Source organism: Ailuropoda melanoleuca, chromosome 9 (genome assembly GCF_002007445.2).
Source record: "Ailuropoda melanoleuca isolate Jingjing chromosome 9, ASM200744v2, whole genome shotgun sequence".
Lineage (NCBI taxonomy): Eukaryota > Metazoa > Chordata > Mammalia > Carnivora > Ursidae > Ailuropoda > Ailuropoda melanoleuca.
In genome coordinates, this window is record NC_048226.1 from 512,154 (window position 1) to 517,845 (window position 5,692).

General features: G+C 47.2%; 1 non-coding gene across 1 annotated transcript; it reads left to right on the plus strand.

Annotated features, from left to right (window-relative positions):
- Positions 1-282: 282 nt before the first annotated feature.
- Positions 283-355, plus strand: TRNAK-CUU. Its single transcript has one exon. It is a non-coding gene; the product is annotated as a tRNA-Lys (tRNA).
- The last annotated feature ends 5,337 nt before the right edge of the window (positions 356-5,692 follow it).

Below are 5,692 nucleotides of genomic sequence, written 5' to 3' on the forward strand. Positions count from 1 at the left end.
CTCCGCAGCCCCCGCCCCCGCGCCCACTCCTGTTTCCAGGCCGCAGTGGGGGTCGCCTGTGTGGCCGCTTTCCCTCTGACCACTAGAGGGCCGTCTGCACGCTTTATCAGACAATAAAAGTTCGTGTGCGCAGAATCAGAAATTGGCTGCAATGTTAAGAGTAGTGAAAAATTTTATCCCCCAAATTAGGAAAAATAGAACTAATGAGAAACATCGATCTTGGAGCAGGTTAAAATAATCTTACTCCTTTGAAAGGCTCAAAGAAAGACTTGGCTTTCAGCTGCCCGGCTAGCTCAGTCGGTAGAGCATGGGACTCTTAATCCCAGGGTCGTGGGTTCGAGCCCCACGTTGGGCGGCTGTGGTTTCACTTTTTCTAATTAGTCCTGCGGGCTCATCGAGCCAGGTCTCACCAGTGTGTTTCCATACACGGTGCTCACTGCAGTTTCTCGTTTTCAAGCAATGCAACACGTGAGAAACTGCCAAGACAGACCTGGTGTAGAACGGGGGACCATCAGGCTGGGGAACAATTTCCTCCTAGGAGTGCGCAGTTCAGGGTTACCTGGGGCAGAAAACACTGTGACAGCGCGCTCTGTGGGAGGGCCAGTGACTCGAATGTTAGGGATGAAAGGACTCGGACATTAGTGAGGTTGTGGGGTTCGACCAAAACGTCAGAAGTGTGTATTTTAATTAATATTTAATTTATAATCAATATTTAATTGAATACTGTGCGGTATTGATTAGTTTGGAGATCAGCAGTGACTGGAGGGGTTTATTATGCATATGGATGCATAATAAATAATGAATTCACTTGCTTTCTGCCCGTGGGGAGGACCTGCTATCGCAGCCTGTTTAAAGCCCCCCAGGACTGCTTCAGTGGTCAGCTGATGGGGTAACTGTTGTGAACAGATTGTTAGGACTATTTTAACCCCCCCCCCCCCCCCCCAGTTAGTGATTCAAACTGAACATTTTTCCATCTGCCTTTTGGGAGTCTCAAAAGAGCTTTTCCTGCATAGGTTTTCCTAAAAGAACCCAATTTCTTAGGGGCAAAACTTGGCGTTTATGCTGACAGCTGCAAATGTTTTCCTTATCTTAGATACTTTCCATCCTCCCCGGCAACTCCCAAACATTCTCCACAGCCCCCGGATGCTGTTATCATCAATTCAAGATACAATGTCAGACTTTGAAACACATGGAAAACTTCAGCAGCAGAAACGAAGATCCCTAAATACCTCTGCTATTACAGTGGTTAAAAAAATAATTAGGTGGAGCACCTGGGCGGCACAGCGGTTAAGCGTCTGCCTTCGGCTCAGGGCGTGATCCCGGCGTTATGGGATCGAGCCCCACATCAGGCTCCTCCGCTGGGAGCCTGCTTCTTCCTCTCCCACTCCCCCTGCTTGTGTTCCCTCTCTAGCTGGCTGTTTCTATCTCTGTCAAATAAATAAATAAAATCTTAAAAAAAAAATCGTTAGGTGATGCGGGTGACGGAGAATTTTTCAAAAGGCAAAACCCCGTCTGTCAGACAAGAGGCAAACTGGTAAACTGACAAGAAGTCAATGAAGATAGCATCCATCTATGGATTTATTGATTTATATTAGTTTCAGGCATACAGCACAGTGATTCAGTAATTCTGGACATTACCCGGTGCTCATTACCGTAAGTACACTCTTTTGCCCAGAAGTATTCATCATGCATCCATTTTAAATTGAACACTGGTGCTACGGGTTAAATTGCGTTCCCGTAAGATGCATGTATTGAAGCCCTAACCCCTAGTTCCCCAGAAGGCAGCCTTATTTGGAAATAGGGTTTTTGTAGATGTCATTAGTCAAAATGAGTTCATACTGGAGTAGAAAGGGTTTTCAACCCAGTATAACTGATGTCTTTATAAAAAGAGGGAACTTGGACACAGACACACGCCCAGAAATGGACATTTGGACACAAGGGAGAAGGCCATGTGAGGATGCAGGCAGAGGGTGGGGCGCTTCCACAAGGCAGCAACGCCAAGCGTTACCGCTAGAGCTAGCAGGAGAGTCCTGGCCGGCCGGCCGGCGCAGGTTCTCTCTCCCAGCCCCAGGAGGAAGCAGGCCAGCCCACACACCCTGATCTCACACTTCTGGCTTCCAGAACCCTGAGACAGTGAATGTATGTTAAGCCACCCGCTCGCGGCACCTTGTTATGGTAGCCCAGGTCACTAACTTAATCAGTGTTCTATTTTGATTTAAAATTCATTTTCTAATGCTCTGTATTAAACAATTACCATTCATTTCATTTCATTTCATTTCAAAAATGTTAGGAAAAGCGATGGTTTGATTGGATGCAAACATTCAGCTCCAGGGAGGGACTTAGGGTCACACTTCCGCCAGAAGTAACAGTTAAGAATGAGCTTGATCTCAAAGGATATTTTTTTCTTATTGCTGGCTGGTGATTTATTATGTTGACTGATGATTTATTACTATGTTTGCTATAAGAATGTATTCAAAGATATGCCAAATCAAACACACTTTACTCTCCCATGGAACTCACATTAGAAGACTTGGCATTCAATTATTTTATAAATGATTCATTTTAAGAAAGCGCGTTAATTCTCTGTGGTTGTTTCTTTGACAGGCAAAGGGCAAGAAAAAGGGAGAGATAACTTACAAATGAAATGCAAAGAAATGCGTTAGCTGTGTTTGGATCCTGATTTGAACCAACCGCTTGTAGACACACATGTCAGACACAATCTGGAGAATCTAGTTGCTGACTGCATACTTGAAGACACTAAGAAGTTATTTATTTTTAAATGTAATAATGGTATTGTATTTAAAAAAGAGCCCTTCACTTGTGATGAGCACCGGGAGTTGTATGTGAGTGATGAATCACCAAATTCTATTCCTGAAACTAATATTACACTGTATGTTAACTGGGATTTAAATAAAAATTTGGAGAAAGAAAGAAAGAGCTGTGTGCTAACTTGTTTCTGATGGAAGCAGGTGTATCTGGGATTTGTGGTACGGGTTTTGGTGGGGACGGGAATGGTCGGTAGCAACGAAACAGGACTGGCTGTGTGTTCATGGCTGTAGAGGCTGAGTGATGCATACGTCATCGGACAAGCCCCTCTACTTTTGTGTATGTGTTTGAATCTCCATAAATTTAAATACTGCTTGATTATGCAAAAACAAAATTAACCTCCTCAGGCCAGGGGTCAGATTGAGCATCACTGATGACACGGCCAGACATCATGACCCTCCCGGTGTGAGGCGGCTGAGGAGTACAAAGCAAGTGTCACGAACGCACACTAATACCACTCAAAATAAAGTGTGTGTGTGGGTGGACTGTTTTGTGCCGAGAGGCCCCTCCCACCCTGCAGCAGTCTGGTGAAGTCATGGAGCTCTTTTCAGAATGATTTCAAACGGACGAAACAAAAACACATAGGATGATGAAGGAAAATAATTCTACTGAAACGCAGTTATCAAAATGTCTTAAAATATGGTAATGTACGTGCTTCATTCCTAATACATTAAATAACGAGATCTAGCAGCAGGTCTAATAAGTACGGTAATTTCGAAATCATGATGAATGTAAACGATAGCTTTGAGACACATACAAGAACTGTAATGTGACCTGGGAACATCTCATGTATATGGTGGCAAAGCCATAGGTCTTGCTGATATGAGAGTAATTTGTTTCCTTCATTTATAATGAAAGGAAATGATAAATTTCACCTTGAATGTGGTGAAAATAAAGACGTAATTTTTTACCTATCCACCAAACAAAGGGTTCAGGGACCCTTTGAATTGTATCCATGCATTCCTGTTTTAAGAGCTTCTGGCCTAGATTTTAGAAAGATTGAAGAGATTTAACAACCCAATGCAAAATGTCATTTGATGGATTCTATTTTGAAAAAAAAAAAGCAACAAATATACAAATATTTTAGGAGCAAGTGAGGCAATGTGGAATGGGAATGATATGATTTTAGGGAATCACAGTTAATTGTGTTGTGTGTGATAATGCTGTTGTGGTAGATAAAAGAAAGCCTTTCTGGGGGCGCCTGGGTGGCACAGCGGTTAAGCGTCTGCCTTCGGCTCAGGGCATGATCCCTGCGTTCTGGGATCGAGCCCCACATCAGGCTCCTCTGCTATGAGCCTGCTTCTTCCTCTCCCACTCCCGCTGCTTGTGTTCCCTCTCTGGCTGGCTGTCTCTATCTCTGTCAAATAAATAAATAAATACAAAACCTTAAAAAAAAAAAAAAGAAAGAAAGCCTTTCTGTGTTGGAAGTGCATACTGAGGGACTCAGGCATTATTCTATAAGGTATTATTCTTTCTAGTGCTAGGTATGTTTGAAAATCTAATATACCTAAAAAAAGGTTTTGATTTGTTTTTGTTTCCTTTCATTTTGTGTTTTAGTGAGAGAGACAGCGAGCGAGCCCTGGGGCCGGGGCGGCACAGAGGGAGAGGGAAGGAGAGAATCTTAAGCAGGCTCCACGATGGGCGCGTCCATCCCAGGACCCTGCGATTTATGACTTGAGCCAAAATCAAGGTCAGATGCTTAACAGACTGCCCCCCCAGGTGCCTCCAAATAAAGGGACTTTTAAAGATATTTTTATTAAAGCGCTTTACTTGTAACTGTATAACGTGATTTTTTTTTTTTACAAGTGCATCACTCGTAAAGTGCATTACTCATTGCCATACACCTTGATGAATTTTCACATATGTGAACACCGTGTAACCACAGCAGAGAAAGATGCCGCGTGTTCAGCGCCCCCCCCCCCACCTCAGGTGAGCACTACCTGGTTTCTGGAGGAGATTCTGCTCCCCGTCTGGATTCCTGTGCACCGCTGACTTCCTACAAGAACAGGTTGTAGGGCTGATGACAGCGCGGTTGGCAAGGATGTGCGGAAACAGGCTCTCTTAAACTGTTGGCTGAGATGCAAATTGATGAAGCCTTTCCCCAGGCTGCTGGACATGCCCACAGCCTCTGACTCTAATTCCACGTCTGGGGCCCTAAAAAATATAAACAATATGTACACTGGTTTGGGTTGAAAGACGCGGGTTTCTGACAGTGCAGCACTGAAAGCAACCTCGGGGTCTTGCAAGAGAACCAAGACCCCATCCATTAAGGTCTATTTATTCTGGGGGATGTGGTGAGCCCTGGAACATGGGAGGTGGGCGCAGACGTGGCCGCAGGTTTAGGCTAAGACACGACGACAGGTCCGGTGTGTCGCGGCAGGGAACTGTCAGTAGGGAGATGGCGGGGTCCCCGCCGTTGCGCCCCTGTCTCCCCCTGTTTTACGCTTCTGAGTGGCGGCGTCAGGAAGACCAGGGGGCTGTAGAGTCACAACTCCAAGGCAAACCCCGAGCTCACTGCGAACACACAGGCGGAGGCGGGTGCCGGGGCGGGCAGAGCGGGCCGCGGGCACGGCTGGGTCCGCGGCCACCGCCGTCGGGGGGCAGATGAAGGGCTGTGGCGCGAGCGGGGCGCCCACTGCAGCCACCCCCCCCCACTCCCCCCCCGGGTCGCTAGGACGCGGGCGGCACGGAAGAGCGCCAGCGGGCTCGCAGGGACCGTCGCCCCCACGGGGTGCCGCAGGGGTGCGAGCGGGGCGCCCCGGGTGGGGCCGGGCCCCTTGGTTTCGGGCCCGCCGCCCCTCCCCCTCCCCGCGGAACTACGGGTCCCGGCGTGCCCCGGGGCGGCGCGTGCGCAGCGGCGCGTGCG